Raw genomic sequence first — 21,133 nt, 5'->3', positions numbered from 1 at the left:
TGCATGTGAGAACGTGTGTGCATGCATGAGTTTGTGTGTGTGTGTGAGATGAAGGCTTTCCAAGGTCGTCCGTGTCGGAGAATCAGCATCCTGGTCTGAGAAGCGGACCTCTCCACACCTCGGGTTTCCCATCTGCAAAACCAGGGAAACGAGACCGAAGCTAATTAACACCGTTAACATATGCCCGTGCTCAAATGTGCACCGTGCCGGTTCCAGTGACACTCGCTGCTGTGTTTAGTTTTTGTTGTTGTTGTTTTAATATCTTTATATGTTTTTTATCAATTTCAGAGAGAGGAAGGGAGAGGGAGAGAGCGAGAGAAACATCAATGATGAGAGAGAATCATCGACCTACTAGGGATCAAGGCCCCAACCTGACCGGGAATCGCACGTGTCCTTGATGCTCAACCACTTAGCCATGCTGGCCCATGTGTAGGTTTAGTGTCATCCTATGTAACCAAAGGCTAATCTGCAAATCGACTGAATGTCTGAACGACCGGTCGCTATGACACACACTGACCACCAGGGGGCAGACGCTCAACGCAGGAGCTGCCCCCTGGTGGTCAGTGCGCTCCCACAGGGGGAGCCCCGCTCAGCCAGAAGCCAGGCTCATGGCTGGTGGGTGCAGCGGCCATGGCGGGAACCTCTCCCGCCTCCGGCAACAGCGCCAAGGAGCAGCCATCAGGTGGGCGGTGAGGAGCGAAGGGTCCCGGACTGTGCGAGGGTGCAGGCTGGGCTGAGGGACGCCCCGCCCTCCCCCATGAGTGCACGAATTTTGTGCACCGGGCCTCTAGTCATTCCATAAATGTGCTGTGGTGATGAAACGAGGTGTTGTGTGCAAATGCCCAACACAATGCCAGCACGCAGCGGGTGTCAGTCTGGGATAGAAATCAACAGAGATGCTCAGGTCCAGAAAACCTGGGTAGCTGTCCCTGGAGAGAACTGAAGTAGCCAGAGTGCCCTTCTCTGGCCTCAGAGACAGAAGAGACGAGGCTGGAAGTGGTGAAAACATCCACCGACACTTATTGAGCGCCTTCTGTTTGCACTGTTCCAAATTCCGTCACATCGTTTAATTTCCACTAACACGAGTGGGTGAGTTACTGAACTACGAATTACATAGTGTACTGTAGGCTCCATAATATACACAGGTGAGTTGTGTGACAATGAGTTAAATTCGGTCTCTATTATTGTCCTCACTTCTTTTTAAACCCTCACCTGAGGGTATTTTTCCATTGATTTTTAGAGAGCGTAGAAGGAAGGGGGAGAGACAGAGAGAGAGGAACATCGATGTGGGAGAGACACATCGATGGGTTGCCTCCTGCACGCGCCCCAACCAGGGCCCGGGCCGGGGAGGAGCCTGCAACCGAGGTACATGCCCTGGACCGAACTCGAACCCGGGACCCTTTTGTCTGCAGGCCAACGCTCTGTCCAGTGAGCCAAGCCGACTAGGGCTGTCCTAATTTTTAGGAGGAGGAAATTGAGGCCCATAGAGGAGAGCTGCCTTGCCCGGGACCCACGGCAGTGAGTGGGAGGCCGGGCGCACCCCGGCCCTCTGCTGGGAGCCCCCCGTTAGGAGGCGGGCTGGTCATCCTCAGGATCAGCTCGCACCAGCCGTTCACGCCTACAGGCACAAAGGGGCAGCCGTCGGGACCACGTGACGGCCCAGACGAGGATGACAGCGTGACTCTGCCGAGGGCCCCGCCTGCCCGCGGTCACACGCGGTCACAGCCTGACGGGCCGCTGCGAATTGGTTCCTGTTCCGACAGCTCAGCGGCCCACCACGTCCCGGCTCTCACCCTGGTGCCCTCGGCTGCCCCGTGCGTTCACACAGGCTCCGGGGATGGTCTGGAGGGCTGACACTTCAATGTGTTAGGTCAGTGGTTGGCAAACCGCGGCTCGCGAGCCACATGCGGCTCTTTGGCCCCTGGAGTGTGGCTCTTCCACAAAATACCACATGCAGGCGCGCACATACAGTGCGATTGAAACTTCGTGGCCCGTGCGCAGAAGTCGGTTTGCGGCCTGGGCGAGTCTATTTTGAAGAAGTGGCGTTAGAAGAAGTGGGGGTGTCGGTCGGTCGGGTGACGGGAGACGCCAGTGGCGCAGGCGGGCCACGGTATACGCAGCACAGGGGGGCCTGCGCGATTCATGCACGAGGTGAGTGAGCCCGTCAGTCAGCAGTCTCAGTGCAGTGGTTAGTGCTAGTCGCATCTGCAAATCGCGCGCGGGTGACAAAAGTACCTACTCGAAGCATAAAGTTACCTGTATTTTTCCAACCAGCTGCAAATCCTACAGGTATTTTTGTCATCAATTTAAGAATTGTAATTATTTTGTGTTGGTGGCTTGATTATTATAAAATGAAACATTTTTTTAGGTGCCCTGTTTGACATGGCTACAAAGAAGAAGCAAAGAAAAACAGAAGACGAAAACCGTGAATTTAAAGTTGAATGGACTGAGACTTTCGCATTTATTCAAAACTTAAATGGCCTTCCGACCTGTCTTATTTGTCAGGAAAAATTGGCGCATAACAAGAAATCAAATTTGGAGAGACACTTCACAACTAAACACGTGTCATTCAGTACTAAATATCCTGTCGGTGATGCAAGAAAGAAAGCAGTTGAGGAACTGCAGAAGAGTCAAGAAAAATCAAGTTCTGTATTTAATTACTGGATGCAGTCTTCCAACAATGTTAATATTGCAAGTTTTGTGGTTAGTCAAGAGATTGCTAAGAGAGGAAAACCATATACAGACGGCGAATACATAAAAAGTTGTTTTATAAATGCATCCGAAGAGCTATTTCGGGATTTTAAGAACAAAGCAGATATTCTAAAAAAAATTAAAGAGTTACCATTGTCTGCTAAAACAGTGCAAGATAGAACAGTCAAAATGTCTTCGAACATAACCGACCAGCAAGTCGAAGATCTTAAATTGGTTTCAGCTTTATCAATAGCAGTTGACGAGTCTTGTGACATAAATGATACAGCGCAAGTTTCACTGTTTGTACGATTTATTTCACCTACAGGTCCTAAAGAAGAACTTTTAGGATTATTGCCACTCAAAGGTCAAACACGTGGAGAGGATATAGCAAATGCTGTAATTGAGTGCATTGAAAAACATCATATTCCACTCGATAAAATTGTCTCAATTTCAACAGACGGGGCGAAAAGTATGACCGGTGTAAGAAACGGGTTTGTTGCTATTTTGAAAGAAAAAATTAATCACGAGATACTTACTTACCATTGCATCACTCATCAAGAAGCGCTTTGTGCGCAGACATTTCCAGAAGAAATTTGCAAAGTTATGGAATTGGTGATTAACATTATCAACTCCATTATAGCTAAAGCTCTTAATAATCGCCAATTTAAAGAATTTTTAGTTGAAATGGAGAGTGAGTACGCAGATCTGCTGCTGCATAACCAGGTACGTTGGTTATCAAGAGGAACCGTTTTGAAACGTTTCGCTTCCTTATTAACAGAAATTAAAGCATTTCTCCTTGAGAAGGGTGTTCACTATCCAGAACTGACGAATGATCAGTGGATCCAAAAATTTTATTTCATGGTAGACGTTACGTCTCATCTAATCAGCTTAATCGTAAACTACAGGGGAAAGGAAACACAAATTTTTTGATGTTAGAAGAAGTTATTTCATTCGAAAACAAATTATCTCTTTTTGCTCAAGATTTTGAAAGAGAAACTTTGATTCACTTTCCAAGCCTGTTGAAACATCACCAAGAAAATAATTCTGATATTGACATTTGCTATTTCAAAACAACACTTTAAAATATGAGGGAAGCTTTTCTCCACAGGTTTCAGGAATTCAGACACAGCAAAGCGACGTTAGCCTTTGTTTTAAAACCTCTTAAAGCTACTGTAACAGAATTAAATTTTTCTCCCTTTAATATTGACATTGGCAACTTTGAAATGCAAATGCTGGATTTAAAAAACAAAGAATTGTGGAGCTCGAAATTTGAACGTCTTTGTGCTGATATAGAAATATTGGAGAAAAACAAATGTGAACTTAGTTCACAGCACAAGTGGTCTGCTTTGAAAGACCTGGAGAAGGAAGATACGTTGATTTTTAACACCTGGAATAGTATTCCTGACTCATATAATCAACTGAAAAAACTAGTGTTTGCTGTTCTTTCCTTATTCAGGTCTACATATTTATGCGAACAATCATTTTCAAGCATGAACCTTATCAAGAGTAAATTGAGAAGTCGTCTTATTGATGAGAACCTGGAATCGCGCCTAAAATTAAAAACAACAACATACAAACCTCACTTACCCAAACTTTCCAAGGAGATGCAAGGCCATTGTTCACATTAGTGTTTGTGAGTCATTGTCATGATTTAATTTTATGGGTATTGTAAGGTAAATTGTAAGGAATTTAATTTTATCAATAAGTAATATCGTTATTAAGTATGATATCAAGTTTTATTCAACGTACCTACAGTTTAACTAAGACTTAAAACTTTAAGTAAAGTTTATTAAGTTAGTTTTAGGGAACGTTGTGGAGTGGAAGAAGATGTAGTGTCGAGGACTGAGAAAGGCATGTTGAGATGGTTTGGACATACAGAGAGGATGAATGAAAGGAGATAGAGAAACAAGTATACAAGACGAGTGTGGATGGGAGAGTTGGAAGGGGTCGACCTCAGCGAACGTACCTCAGTCAGACTGAGGACGTTTTTAGCAAAGGCCAGCTTAGGAGTACCCTAGTTAAGTGAATAACAATGTACCTACCTGTATAGTTTAAGTTTAAAAAATGTGGCTCTCAGAAGAAATTTCCATCGTTGTACTGGTGATATTTGGCTCTGTTGACTAATGAGTTTGCCGACCCCTGGGTTAGGGGTTCGAGCCGCCCTCCTGGCGCTGAGGCCTACAGCCCTGCCCGGCTCTCGGCGCCCCTCGAGAGGCCCACGTGGTGGTGGGCACTGCCGGCGGCCTGGGACTCGCTGGGAGACGCTGCCGGGTCCGCACCCACCCCTGCCCGGGCCCCCGCTCGGCTGAGTGTGTGTGAGAACGTGGGAGAGGGAAGAGAGACCTCTCCCCAAAACCCAGGCTCCACCACCAACGAGCTGGGGGACCCCAACCTGTCACTCACATTTCTTTTTTTTCTTTTTCTTTTTTTAAAAATATATTTTATTGATTTTTTACAGAGAGGAAGGGAGAAGGATAGAGAGTTAGAAACATCGATGAGAGAGAAACATCCATCAGCTGCCTCCCGCACGCCCCCTACTGGGGATGGGCCTGCAACCAAGGTACATGCCCTTGACCGGAATCGAACCTGAAACCCTTGAGTCCGCAGGCCGACGCTCTATCCACTGAGCCACACCCCCCAGGGCTGTCACTCACATTGGTGGGCTTTGTGTTTTCCGCCTGGAAAACAAGGCGTTTGGACTACACCATGTTTTCAGCCCCAGAGGAACCCTAGACGTTACTGCACACCCTAACCAGGGCCAGGGATCGAGCGCACAACCATGGCAAGTGCCCTTGACTGGAATCGAAGCCAGGACTCTTCAGTCCATGGGCTGATGCTCCCAGGGGTGGGCAAACTTTTTGACTCGAGGGCCACAGTGGGTTCTTAAACAGGACCGGAGGGCCGGAACAAAAGCATGGATGGAGCGTTTGTGTGAACTAATATAAATTCAAAGTAAAGGAGCGGAGGGGAGACAAAGAGAACCGGATAGAACAGCCGGATCCGGCCCGCGGGCCGTAGTTTGCCCACGGCTGCTAGCCACTGAGCCAAACTGGCTAGGGTTGCTTGGCCTGACTTAAAACCCTGGTCCCCAGAGAAAATAATAATTCTATTTGGGAATCTCTCCCAGGGAGCGTCGCCGTCCCTGGACCCTCCGAGGAGCCCCCCCTCCAGGTGCAGGCCAGGCCACCACCCTAAGGGCTGGGGTGGGGACAGGCATTGCATACACCTGTCCCACATCATGACTCCATGCCACCTGACCCGCACCTTCACCTGTCCCCCATCATAACTCCACGCCACCTGACCCGCACCTTCACCTGTCCCCCATCATAACTCCACGCCACCTGACCCGCACCTTCACCTGTCCCCCATCATGACTCCATGCCACCTGACCCGCACCTTCACCTGTCACACATCATGACTCCATGCCACCTGACCCGCACCTTCACCTGTCCCCCATCATAACTCCATGCCACCTGACCCGCACCTTCACCCGTCCCCCATCATAACTCCATGCCACCTGACCCGCACCTTCACCTGTCCCCCATCATAACTCCACGCCACCTGACCCGCACCTTCACCCGTCCCCCATCATAACTCCATGCCACCTGACCCGCACCTTCACCTGTCCCCCATCATGACTCCATGCCACCTGACCCGCACCTTCACCTGTCCCCCATCATAACTCCATGCCACCTGACCCGCACCTTCACCTGTCCCCCATCATGACTCCATGCCACCTGACCCGCACCTTCACCTGTCCCCCATCATGACTCCATGCCACCTGACCCGCACCTTCACCTGTCCCCCATCATAACTCCATGCCACCTGACCCGCACCTTCACCTGTCCCCCATCATGACTCCATGCCACCTGACCCGCACCTTCACCTGTCCCCCATCATGACTCCATGCCACCTGACCCGCACCTTCACCTGTCCCCCATCATAACTCCATGCCACCTGACCCGCACCTTCACCTGTCCCCCATCATGACTCCACGCCACCTGACCCGCACCTTCACCTGTCCCCCATCATGACTCCATGCCACCTGACCCGCACCTTCACCTGTCCCCCATCATAACTCCATGCCACCTGACCCGCACCTTCACCTGTCCCCCATCATGACTCCATGCCACCTGACCCGCACCTTCACCTGTCCCCCATCATGACTCCATGCCACCTGACCCGCACCTTCACCTGTCACACATCATAACTCCATGCCACCTGACCCGCACCTTCACCTGTCCCCCATCATGACTCCATGCCACCTGACCCGCACCTTCACCTGTCCCCCATCATGACTCCATGCCACCTGACCCGCACCTTCACCTGTCACACATCATAACTCCATGCCACCTGACCCGCACCTTCACCTGTCCCCCATCATAACTCCATGCCACCTGACCCGCACCTTCACCTGTCACACATCATAACTCCATGCCACCTGACCCGCACCTTCACCTGTCCCCCATCATAACTCCATGCCACCTGACCCGCACCTTCACCTGTCCCCCATCATAACTCCATGCCACCTGACCCGCACCTTCACCTGTCCCACATCATAACTCCACGCCACCTGACCCGCACCTTCACGGCAGCCTCTCCCCACCTGTCCGTTGGTGGAGAGACCAAGCGGCAAGCACGTGATGCGGGGTCAGCCAGGGGAAGCTGACAGCAGCCTGCGCTGTCCCACATGCAGGCCCCACCAGCTCTCTGAGCTCAGCACAGCAGGTCCTCGGGTTCCGTGGGAGATCCGCTCCTACGGGCGATGTAACGCAATTTTCGCCGTGAGTCGGAACCCACCTCCACGAGCTCCTGTGTCACTCACATGGAGCACAGACACAGCAGTAATGACGTGACGCAGTAAAGAAATTTAAAAGAAAGAGAACAGTTCCTGACCTTGACCTGTGGCAAATAAATAACAAAAAACATAAAGCGCCTACGTACAGACGTCGAAATGACGGAACTTTTTTATAAATAAATGGGAGATGGCGACGTGACCACGAAACGACGTACGTCGAGTCCGACGTGACCCGAGGACTGCCTGTATCTACACGTCGTGGATACTAACGCCTCCCTCTGCTGGGGACACCTGGGAACTGCATACGTGGGAATGACGTACGCATCCGGATCCTCAATAAAATGCAGAATTCTCTTCCCTAAGCAGGGGTCCTCAAACTTTTTAAACAGGGGGCCAGGTCACTGTCCCTCAGACCATTGGAGGGCCGGACTATAGTTTTAAAAAAAAACTATGAACAAATTCCTATGCGCACTGCGCGCCCGGGACGCGTCGGCTGCTAAGCAGGACAGGCAGCGGCACCCGGCGGGCCGGATCAATGTCCTCGGCGGGCCGCATGTGGCCCGCGGGCCGTAGTTTGAGGACCCCTGCCTAAGAGAGTCCAGACTGAGGGGCTTGGCTGTGCCACGGAGAATAAGGTTAAGGAGTCCTGGCTCCAAGAATCGTTTCCCGTGGCTGGCGAGAAAAGGCCAGGGCTTAGCGTGGCTCTGTGCGCACTGGCGGTGTCAGGGAAACCTGTGCCATGTGTCTGCAGACATGCCTCACGCCTCCTCGAAGCGGCTGCACCTGGCTCCCGGGCTCCCTCACCTCAATGTTTATCTAGAGTTCCCCATTGGAAACCAGAGAAATGTTCTTTATTTCCTTCCTAGAGGCTCGGTGCACAGATTCGTGCACCGGTGGAGTCCCTCAGCCTGGCCTGCGGGGATCAGCCAAAACTGGCTCTCCAACATCTCCTGAGGGGTCCCGGATTGCGAGAGGGTGCAGGCTAGGCCGAGGGACTCCACCGGTGCATGATTGGGGCCGAGGAGGGATCGAGGGAGGGCTCCAAGGCGTGTCCAGCCCATCTCACCCAGTCCCAATCAGTTGGACCCCAGCAGCAAGCTAACCTACGGTTGGAGCATCTACCCCCTGGTGGTCAGTGCATGTCATAGCGACTGGTCGAACGGTCAGACACTTAGCATATTAGCTTTTATTATATAGGATTTGTTGTTGTTGTTGTTAATCCTCACCCCAGGATATTTGTCCATTGATTTTTAGAGAGAGTGGGAGAGAGAGAAAGAGGGAGGGGAAGGGAGAGAGAGAGAGAGAGAGGGGAACATTGATGTGAGAGAGACATATCCATTGATTGCTTCCTGAACATGCCCAACCAAGGCCAGGGATCAAACCTGCGACCCAGTTCCATGCCCTTGACCGGGAATTGAACTACACCCTAATCACTGGCCAGGGCAGAGAAATGTATTTCGCTTTTTTATATATGTCTTCATTGATTTTAGAGAGATAGGAACATTGTTGATCGGCTGAATCCTGCACAGCCCCTACTGGAGATTGAGCCTGCAAACCTGGGCATGTGCCCTGACCGGGAAGCGAATCTTTGACCTCTTGGTTCATGGGTCAGCGCTCAACCACTGAGCAACACCAGCCCGGAGAGAAATGTTTCTTTACACGCATGATTGTCATTGATGATTCGTTCATTCACTCCGCCGACGCCCATTGGAGTAAACGCCGTCTCAGCGTGGGGGCACCGGGCACGTGGCTGTGAATTCACACATGTTCCTGTGTGGTTGGCGGTTTCGTTGTGTTTGATGTTGGTATCCCTGTCCTAAAGCCTTCAGTAGCCCGGTTCAGTCATTTTTTTAAAAATATATTTTATTGATTTTTTTACAGAGAGGAAAGGAGAGGGATAGAGAGTTAGAAACATCGATGAGAGAGAAACATCGATCAGCTGCCTCCTGCACACCCCCCACTGGGGATGTGCCCGCAACCAAGGTACATGCCTTTGACCGGAATCAAACCTGGGACCCTTGAGTCCACAGGCCTACGCTCTATCCACTGAGCCACACCGGTTAGGCCCCGGTTCATTCATTTTCAAGGCCCAAAGTTATCTGGAGCTAAAGTACAGCAACTCCGGAATCTGATTGGATGGAATAACAGTAAGAGGAGCTGAAGATCCTGCTTCCCCATAAAGTGCTTTTCCACAGAGGCGTGTACTTTCCCCTGCTGACAGCCCTATGGAAAAGGAGTGATGTTCCTATCAGACAGAGGAGAAGAGCGGGCACGGAAGGAGGAAGGGTCTCACCGGAGGTCACATGGCTAGGCAGTAGCTGAGTTGCCATTAAGATCCAGATTCCTTAATGTGGGCCAGTCGGACACCAAGTAACCCGGCCCATGCTCTCATCACTAACAGCCCCAACCCCACCCCTCCCTGTACCCCACCCGCTGACATGTGAGTCTTCCCTCTCAAAGACCGAGCAGTTCCCCACTCTGTGACTTTGGGCTCAGCCGTGTGACCTGCTTTGGTCACTGCAACGTTAGCAGGTGTGATGTGAGCAGTGGCTTGAGCGCGTCTGCATGCCCGGGCCCTGTGCCACTGCCATGAGGAGGGGGGCACCCTGGGCTAGCGCCCTGGACCCTGCAGCGGGACGGGAGGCCAGGGGAGCGGAGCGAGGTGGGCCAGCGGCACGTGACCAAGGCCAGCTGACCCGTGAGCTAAATAAACGCCTGTTGTTCTGTTCAGCTGAGATCCCGGGCTTGCCTGCTGCGCATCTGATCATCATCTCCTCCTGTTTCCTGGCCACAGTGGCAGCCGCTGTGGGAAGCAGCTCACCTCCACGGTTAAGTACCAGACGGCCTACCCAGCGGCTAAGACAGGGTAAATGCAGCGCGTCTCCTCGGTGCGCTTGTCTCACTGGAGGGGACAGGACTTCTGTGTTGAAACACATACGGGGGCCCGGCCAGCGTGGCTCAGGGCTTGAACGTCGACCAATGAATCAAGAGGTCACGGTTCGATTCCTGGTCTGGGCACATGCCCGGGTTTCGGGCTCGATCCCCAGTAAGAGGCAGTTGATCAATGGTTCTCTCTCATCATTGATGTTTCTCTCTCTTCCGCTCCCTTCTTCTCTGAAATCAATAAAAAAATATATTTTTAAAAACCATACTTGGTTATAATACACTGCAAGATGCAAGGTTTGCATGAATTAAGAGAGAATATTAGACTTAAATGGCGCTTTCCTTCTAGGAGGGGCTGCTGTCAGCTTTTCTCCTGGAACCCCCGCAATGCCCTCTCTCTGGCAGGTGCACTTCTGTGGGAAATGAAACCCTGATCTGAGGGGAGCTTGGACCGAGAAGCGCTGGGAGAAGGTTCTAGTGTTTCCGGCTCGATGGCTTTGGGCAAGTCACTGGCCTCCAGGAGCCTCCTTTTTCCTCATTTCTTTGAGGGGCTCAGGCTCCCCCACAGGAGAGTGGGGAGATCAGGTAACACAGGGAGTTTATGGAGCCGCAGGAAGCAGGGAGCGTTCTGATGGCCAAGCACGGCAAGACCAGGAAGGACACGAGGCTCTGCTGACAGGGACACGCCTCTTGGCCTGTAGAAGTAGCTCGGCTGTTGAGCTGCGAGCCGCGGGTTCTGTGTCTGGGATCCCAGAGAAGCACACACTGTCGGGGTACCTGTGAGACCCCCGCCCTCGACTGAGCCCCCAGTGAGTGGCTCTAACATGGGGCTTCTTGGTTTGTGGTGCAGGGGTGTGTCCTGGGGCTCCATCCAGAACCCTCAGGCCGACACGGTCGCTTCCCCACAAATAAACAAAGGCTTGAGACGTTGCTTTTTTTTTTTTTCATTCTTTTTAAAATATTTTTTATTGATTTCAGAGAGGGATGGGGGGGAGAGAGAGAAATCAATGATGAGAGAGAATCCCTGATCGGCTGTCTCCTGCACGCCCCACACTGGGGATGGAGCCTGCAACCTGGGCATGTGCCCTGACCAGGAATGGAATTGTGACCTCCTGCTTCATAGGTCAACGCTCTACCACTGAACACACGGGCCGGGCGAGATGTTGCATGTTTCATGTGTGCCGTGGGCTTTCTGGAAAATACCATGTGCTGTGCGTCCCTTTCCCTGAGCTAATGCCGGTCCTGAGCAGGAGAGAACAGGAAGTGGAAGAATCTGCTATGTAACTATTTTCTCTATTTTTTGTGTCCAGCGAGCTAGAGAGTGGGTCCAATTCCTGAGTAGAGGCGGCTGGGGATTGAGAAATAAAAGAAAGAGACAAGACACAGAGATAGAAAGAAAAGCTGGGGCCGGGTGGACCGCTGCCCTCTTCTGATGGAGAGATAGTGACCCAGAGCTGATGCAGCGTGTTTATTTTATACCCCAAATACCAGGAAGTTTCACCAAAAGGTCAAGACAAAGGAGATTATTTGCATTCTTGAGTAGGCCCTGAGCATTCCTGGTGCTAGGTTGGATTTAGATACCAAAACCCACTTCCCCACTCCATGGTCTGAAATGAAGGTCAAGCTGATAACACCCTTGCCCTTTTGGTAAGGCGTGTTCCCAGGGCATGGCTTTGCCGATGCCACTGGGTTCAGCTGACAATAATTAAAGAATGCCCATGTGCCTTCCCAGGGGGGCCTCTACATCTCCCCCGTTTTTCATTTTTAAATGTAGCTTGTGGACATCTAGTTGGAGCCTTTGGACTTGAGATCGCAGGAGCTTGCTGATGACTGAAAAAAAAGCAGGATAAGATTAGTAGTACACAAAGAAATCCAATTAGGTACCAGGCAGTGTTTTTTAACATATTCCATTGAATAAATTCTTTTAAATCATCCAGCAATTCTTTTGCGGAGATATAATTTCATCATGACTATTCTGAATGGCTTGCACATATTTGTATAGCCGCACTAGGTCTATACTAATATTATTATGATGCCATATTCCCTGTAGGTGCATCTTGATTTTACTCCAATCCCATAGAGAACTGTTATAGCGGGCTGAAGTCACACAAATATATGTAAAAGCAGCATGGCATTGCAGCTGCTGTCTAATCTTGACACTTCCTAATTGATTACCTAATCCTATTACTACAGCTTCCAAAGCATTTAGCTTTGTTTCTAGCCTTTTGTCTATATCTTCTTGATCATGAAATGCAGTTGAGGTGTTCTGAGCTAATTCATTGACAGACTTTGCGTTCTGGATGCTTTGGGTCAAAGCAAGAGAAGCAGTCACAGCAGATGCAATAACAGTAACTAGGGTAACAATACCAAAAATAATAAGTCCCAAAGCACGCTTCTCCTGGGACAGCTGATTGTGTAATTCCTGCAATGCCTGGAGGCCTGCATCATGATACCATTTTCCTGTTATGTTGGTAGGAAGCATAATAAAAGAAGGCTGCTTTAAAATTAATATATCTTCATCCAGGTTATGCCTGGAAACACAGCTGGTAAGGTTACAGTGATGGCATTGAACAGCATAATGGGTGTCCAATCTGATGATATTCACATTTCCAGTCACCAATACATACGGGGGCTGGACACAGGCTCGTAAGCCATAGCAAGGGCTCGATGTGCATGGTCCTTTAGTATTAGCTAAGAAAGAGCCAGTAAAATTAAGAAAGTCAAGAGCACCGGCTCAACGCAACAGATCTTTCTGTAAATTTCCTGTTTTCATGGTTAGGGCATTACCCACAAACCCTCCTGGTGACATAGGCTCGTGATAGGGATATTTAGCATCAAGCCTGTGGGACCAATCTAATACATACAAGTCAGAGCCAGAAATATTATGTCTCATTGGTACAGGATTGGCACAATCTTGCCATTGAGGAAATGCTCCCAGCTCAGTAGTGGTGCTATTAGGGCAGGAGGGGAGTGGGGGATGCTTATCAGACAGCCATCGGGTGGCCTTAGGAAATCCTAGTTTAGTAACTGTCCGAACATATTTTCTCAGATCCCAGGGGCCTTCAATGTTAGCAACGTCTGCACCTCCATAGGACGTCTTATTTTCTTGGCCAAGCTGCAAACATCCTGGAGTCCCCTTTTCAGATAAACAGATAGGGAGCTCCCCACTAAAGCCATTATAAGTATAATCACCTTGGGAAGAAGGAGGTATGTGCTTGTCGGAGCTCCCCCCGACCATATTGGTGTTGTTAGTAAACAGTGGCACTGATTCTCCGGTCCAGGTGGTTGGATTGATCATAGGGGGGTCTGGAACATAAGTCCAGTAAGTTTATGCTGCAGCCATACTTACCTGGCCGCTGACAAGTGCCATCAAAGCAAGAAAAGGGGTGGAGGGGGTTACCTGTACCCCCTGTTCTTTCACCACTTGCTGAGCATCTGTGGTCAGCTTCTTCAGTGGACCCCATGTTGGCACCTCAGTCCCTTGCGCAGCCTTCAGTTTTCTTCTTCTTCCGCTTTGCTGTCATTGGGGCAACTCTCAGTCCTTTTGAGTGAAGGGACAAGAAGCTTCTCTGGGTCCATTGTGGTGACGCATGTAACGCTCTGGCACCCAAATTGGCTGCACTGCTCCTTCTGAAAAGATATAAAACACAACCTCTTCCCCACATTATTACTGAATCTGATAAAACTCTTGTCTGGTTTGTCCTTCCTTCCACCTAGCTAACTCGGTGGAGGCTATTGTACAGGAGGCCTGATGCCTTTTACCTGCTGTACGATCCTCTGCATCACAATTCAAAAATTTTAAAGTATAAAGAGTATGACTGAGTTTGTTTTGAGGTGACACATAACATCCGTCTCCCCCTTTTTGTTTTAGTAATTGATTTTAAGAGTACGATTGGCTCTTTCCACTATTGAGTGACATCCATTTTGCCAGATTTGATTAGGTTTAAGTACTCAGGGATTTACCCCTAAAGTTGTCACAGGGAGGTGGATAACACACTGAGGACATTGCTTCCAATAAAACATGGAAATTGTCGTTCTCAAATAACATTTTGAAGGCTGAAAAAATAAATGAATAAGTTCCTCTGAATTAGTGAGCCCTATAGTAGCTGTTTCAATAATTCTGGCCATACTTACCACAATAAGCACTATCACTATAGGTTGATGGGCTCCGTAGCAACATCTGTTAAGGCATAAATAAGAGCTTGTATTTCTACTGAAATATAAAGGGTTTGAATGACCTTTGCTCCCCTGATGCAGTAGATCCAGCCTTTCCAGAACTGGATCCATCTGTAAAAATGGTTAATGTCTGAGGTAATTTTAACTTTTGCACAGAAATATGACTGCTTTGGATTCATTGCATGTTAAGCAATTTTACTATGAGATGAACCATCAATAAAAGTTTTTGTTAATACTTCAGGAACCGTTTTTGTCCAGTACAATTAAATTTTTATGAATATTCACTTATTTCAATTAGCCAATTTAAGTTAGTCTGAAATAAGGTTAACTTATTTATTAACTTTAACTTTATTTGTCCTAGGTTATGGACAGTAAATGACATTAAGTTTCTGCAATTAGTCTTTAACTTTACATAAAATTTATCAGGGAGGCAAAAACACAAATTATTTACTTTAGTTTAAGGGGCCAAATATATAGACTTTTAATTAGTTCTTAAGATGTTTGAAGAAAACCTGTCTTTATTTCCTTCCAAAATAATTTTCAGGTTACAGAGAGTTTCACTTAAGAATCTTTGTCTTTCTTTACACCAATAATAAGTACTGGGTCATACGTCCGAGTAGCCATATCACAAGCACTTTTATGTTAAAGTTGACTACTAATTTACTGTCAGATTTAATACTTTAATAACAATCTTAGTTTACACTGTAAATATCAGTGAAAGAGATTTCAAAATTTTTAAATTTCTCCTTTTTATTAAGCTAGAATTTTATTTTTAAAGAGTATCCCCTTTGGCATATTTGCATATACAGAGGGATTATGGGAGGTCTCAGTAACTTTTTAAAAAATATATATTTTATTGATTTTTTTACAGAGAGGAAGGGAGAGGGATAGAGAGTTAGAAACATCAGTGAAAGAGAAACATCTATCAGCTGCCTCCTACACACCCACTGCTGGGGATGTGCCCACAACCAAGGTACATGCCCCTAATTGGAATCGAACCTGGGACCTTTCAGTCTGCAGGCCGATGCTCTATCCACTGAGCAAAACCAGTTAGGGCGGTCTCAGTAACTTTCTTAGAAGACTTAATCAAATTGCTTACAAAGACATTGGCTTATTCAAAGGAAGGGGGTTGGCCTTTGCTGTTTCAAGATGGCAGCCCCCATGGGAGCGGCAAGCCATGTGGTCAACATGGCGCTGCCAAGCCAGGCAGTCCTCATGGTGGCTTCTAATCTGTTCTTAGATTTTACTTGGATTCAATTACTTATAAAAACATTGGCTTCTCATGTAACTTAATTTATATGAGACCTTGATTATATTTTAAAAAGCCAATTTATAAAGTAATTTAAGTAGGTATTTTTATGTTTAAAAAGCAAAGCAAGCAAATTTAGTAAACTTATAGGTCTGATTCACAAAGCACAAATGCTGCCCCACAACCAACCTATTTAAAATGCAGGCGACTATGGGCTTTTTGTTACTTTAAATTCCGACTTAAAATTTTGCCATTGGATTTTAAGAAATATTTTGCCCTCCTTAGAGGCCAAACCTTCATAATATTTAATATATGTATATAAGTAAAATATATTGATTAATTTTTATTTGATAAAGCTTTCCATGCGATTTCAAGTATCAACTAGTTTAATTAAAAAATATTTCTTTTAAGAGAGAACAGACTTTTGAAACATTTCAGGGCCCATGAAATGTCCAAAAGTTATTCTCAAAGTCTTGAAATAACTTGGAAAGATTATATGTATATATATATATGTGTGTGTGTGTATTTATATTTATATATATATGATTTAAAGATTATGTACTTAAATTATCTTAAAGAATATCAGTTACATTTAAACTGGTTAACAGAATTAATCCTCTTTTTTAATTAGACCAATAAGTAATATATTTTGAATTCCCAATTATCAGAGAAAACACAAAAAATTATTTTCTTGCCCTAACCGGTTTGGCTCAGTGGATAGAGCGTCAGCCTGCGGACTGAAGGGTCCCAGGTTTGATTCCGGTCAAGAGCATGTACCTTGGTTGTGGGCACATCCCCAGTGGGGAGTGTGCAGGAGGAAGCTGATCGATGTTTCTAACTCTCTATCCCTCTCCCTTCCTCTCTGTAAAAAATTAATAAAATATATTTTAAAAAATTATTTTCTCAAAAATAAATTGCTATACTATAGGCATTTAGTTACCACAATTATATAATTTCTCCCAATTCAATCTGAACCTTAAAATTTCAGAGCTTCAAATTTTAGGTAGCAAATTAAATACTTAGCATTTCTCAAATCAATAATACTTTTACATTTTTAAGGATACATTTCAAATAAAATACAAGGCATATTCAATTAATAGATTAAATTCTATCCTCTAGACTTCATATAAGGCATACTCAGATCAACATTTCAGTATTATATCATTTCAATATATTTAGATATAAGTTTTTATCATTTGTTTCAGTAAACTTCAAAGTTTTTAAGTTTCCAGCCAACAGGCCTGGCTCAGAAGCTTGATTTTTATTTTTTCCCTGGTCAAATCCGCCATCTTTAAGTATGGCGAAGATGAGACCTTTTAAAATGGCTTTCTCGTGGAGTGGGCGTCCATATTGGATTGCCACTTGTCTCCCCACCCCCACCTCCTTCTTGCTTTGGGGGAAAATTCAGTGATCGTCTGGCATCTACTGTTTTTTATTTTCATTATTATTTCAATTTTTATTTATTTTTATTTTTTAAGGAAAGAAAAAGATATTTTAAGATAAAGAACCATTGGCAGTTGCTGAGAAATTCCTTTAATCCTTTCTACTTGGTTCAGCCTAATACAAGTCGTTTGAGCCTCCAACAAAATGAAATATGAGGTCACTTTCGGCCGAGCGCCAGCATCCAGCCATAAGAGCTGGGCAGCTGTGAGCAAAACCTTTCTTATCCTGCTCACAGTGATGCTTGTCCCGCTCTGCTTCAAACTCTAGCTCCTGCTCATAATTACGAGATAAATCTTTATCAGGTGGGCTTTTGACTGTGGTCCCAGGAGCGACATGTGGAGGTGGAGGAGGCGCAGATGGTATTCTTAGAGATTCGCACCCCTCCATGTAGGCTGTAAGGCCGTGGCCACATCCCGCTTAGACATTCTTAAACTCTCCTGTGCTGGATCAAGACAATCACGAATCAATGGCCATAGTGCAGGAGGTAACCAATCCATGTGTTTCTCTCACATCGATATTTCTCTCTTTCCTTCTCTCTTCCATTCTCTCTAAAAATCAATGAAAAAAATATCCTTGGGTGAGGATTAAAAAACGAGACTAGATCACCAACTTACACCATACACAAACACAAACTCAAAATGGCTAAAGGACTTAAATGTGAGATGGAAAATCATAAAAATCCTACAAGACTCCATAGGCAGAAAAATAGCAGACATATGTCGTAGCAATATCTTTACCAACACAGCTCCTAGGGCAATGGAGACAAAGGAGAAAATAAACAAGTGGGACTGCATCGAAATGAAAAGCTTCTGCACAGCCTAAGAAACCCTCAACAAAACAACAAGAAAGCCCGCTGCATGGGAGAACGTATTTGCCAATGATATTTCCCATAAGGTTTTAATCTCCAACATTTACAGGGAACTCAGACGACTTAACAAAAGGAAGATAAACAACCCAATCAAAAAATGGGCAAAGGACCTAAATAGACACTTTTCGAAAGAGGATACTCAGAAGGCCCAGAGACATATGAAAACATGCTCAAAGTCACTAATCATCTGACAGATGCAAATCAAAACGACAATGAGGTACCATCTGACACCTGTCAGAATGACTATCATCCACAAATCAATAAACGACAAGTGCTGGCGAGGATGCGGAGAAAAAGGAACCCTCGTGCACTGCTGGTGGGAAGGCAGACTGGTGCAGCCACTGTGGAGAACAGTATGGAGTTTCCTCAAAAAATTAAAAACGGAGCTCCCATTTGACCCAGTGATCCCACTTCTAGGAATATATCCCAAGAAACTAGAAACACCCATCAGAAAGGATATATGCACCCCTATGTTCATAGCAGCACAATTCACCATAGCTAAGATCTGGAAACAGCCCACGTGCCCATCAGCAGATGAGTAGATAGAAAAGCTGTGGTACATTTGCACAATGGAATACTATGCAGCAGTCAAATAGAAAGATCTCTTACCCTTTGAGATGGCATGGAGGGACCTGAAGAGTATGCTAAATTAATAATCCCATCAGAGAAAGACAAGTATCACCTGGTCTCACTTCTATGCAATCTACTGAACAAAATGAACCAGTGAACAGAATAGATCTAGAGACACAGGAGCATGGAAAAGAGTGCGGAATCTCAGAGGGAAGGCGTGGGTGGGGAGAGATTACCTAAAGAATGGATATGTACATATGATAAACCATGGGCACAGACAGTAGTGTGGTGAAGGCCTGGGCGGAGGGGGTGGTGTCTGTGGGGAAAAACAGGGGACATCTGCAATACTTTGAACAATAAAAATAAATTGAAGGAATAATTATTCTGTATTATGCATATTTTTAAATTGGCAGTTCCTGGCTGCGACTGTTCTATTTTCATCTGTCCCTTGGACGCACACGGAAATCTCGCAGCAGCCACTATGGGAAGGAAATAGCTTTCAAGGGCATAAGAGCTTTCATCTGTGCTATTTGGCCCACGAGATGTTTTCATGCCTGAGTGCGTGTGGTTCACTGATGGAAAGAAATAGAACAGAGGCGGAATGCTCACGACACACCTCCTGAACGGCTCCCTGATTCTGTTCAAGGCAAAGCTGTCCCCCATGTCCCAGGCCCCCCCTCCCTCCCCTCTCCCACCTCTGTGCCACCCGCTATCATGTCCTGTTGGTATTGTCTTCACCAAACCCTGACTGGCACTGTGCTGGCCACTGGGGGCCTCATAGGGAACCAGCTAGAAGCGATCCCTGCCCTTGTGGGACTTACAATCTGGTGGAAGCAAGCAGACCCTAAACAAACACATACCAAAGACACATCTCATCACATGTTGGGGTCAGGGTTCTGGCGGGACAGGCTGGAGAAGGGGTGAGTACAAAACGTCTGTGAGAGGGCGAAGAGAAGGTCCTGCTGAGAAAGCAGTTCGGAGCCACGGAATGAGAAGGAACTGGCTGTGAGGAGGGCTTGGACAGCACGTGCAAAGGCCCTGCGGTAGGAAAGGGCACAGTGGGTGCGGCTGCAGTACAGTGAGCGAGGCGGAGACGACCTAACAGAAGCTCACACTGACTGGACCTTCGTGACGTTCTGGGCAGTCTTCCAGGGCTCCAGAGGTTCTGACTCATTTAATCCCAACAGCAATCCTAGGAGAGGAGTCGTTTTTTATCATCATTTCACAGATAGAGAAGTTGCGGCCCAGAATCAGCAGTTGACCTGGATTCCGTCTCAGGCAGTCCCGCTCCAGAGCCCTGCCTGACTCCTGACCCCTGAGCTGCCCTCCACGCGTGGAGGCTGGAGAGGCAGCCCCGGGGCCTGCGAGGCTGCACTAAGGAGCCTGTTTCCCTTTACAGTGTCTCTTCTTCCCTTTGCTCCTTGGGTTTGAATCCTAATTCTCTATTTGCTAAGGGGACGGTCCTGGATGACTACCCTTTGTTTTATTCCACAACTGCTTACTGTGTACCCGCCATGTGCTGGACACAGAGCTGGGGTTGGAGAAGAGACATAGTGAGAGAAAATGCAGATGTGGACCCTCATCAAGGTACCCACCACCCACTTGAGCAGAAAGGGGTTCATGAAATGATGAACACAGTGCTGAGAGCAAGGAGCTCTGGGAGAAGCTATAACAGAGGGGCCCAGCCCGGGCTGGGGGTCAGACAAGGTTTCCTAAGGCGTCTGCACAGGAGCCGAGACTGAGGGACAAGCAGGACATACCACACAAAGAAAGGAGGTGGAGGTGGAAATAGGTAAAATACAGAAGGCCCCATAGTGTTTAGCAGAAGTATGTCCCAATGGCATGGAGCATGCTACATTAACAATTCTTTTTATTGTTAACTAGAGGCCCGGTGCACGAAATTTGTGCACAGGCAGGGTCCCTAGGCCTGGCCAGTGATCAAGCCTTCCTTCCCCTAGCTGCCGGCTGCCAGCCGGGGCCTTCCTTCATTCCGGGCCACCCCCTGGAGGTCAGCGCACGTCATAGCAAGCGGTTGAACTCCCGAGGGGGACAATTTGCATATTAGCCTTTTATTATATAGGATGTGATATTCCACTTTAACTGCATGCACCTCTTATTTTTATTTACTTTGTTTTGTTTGGGTACCTGGCAGCCAAGGTAGGAAGGGAATTCCAGGCAGAGGGAACAGCGTGTGCAAAGCTACGATCACAGGAGGATGCACGGCATGAGCAAGAAATCCTGGGATGCCCATGTGACTGGGCCCAGAGAGCCTCGGCTTCCTCACCTGGGAAATGGGGGCTGGAATAGTACCTACCACTCAAGATTGCTAATGTGTAAGTGCATAGAGTAGCACCTGGTGGGTAGCTTTTCCTACCTCCTGTGCTGTCTTCTCTACGGTGTTGTTGTAGAGTCGGCCCCTGGTCATTCCCGTGTCTAACGCCTCTGCAGGTCTATT

The sequence above is a fragment of the Plecotus auritus genome, assembly GCF_963455305.1.
Source record: "Plecotus auritus genome assembly, chromosome: 1".
Taxonomy (NCBI): domain Eukaryota; kingdom Metazoa; phylum Chordata; class Mammalia; order Chiroptera; family Vespertilionidae; genus Plecotus; species Plecotus auritus.
Note: the sequence above shows the minus strand (reverse complement) of the source record.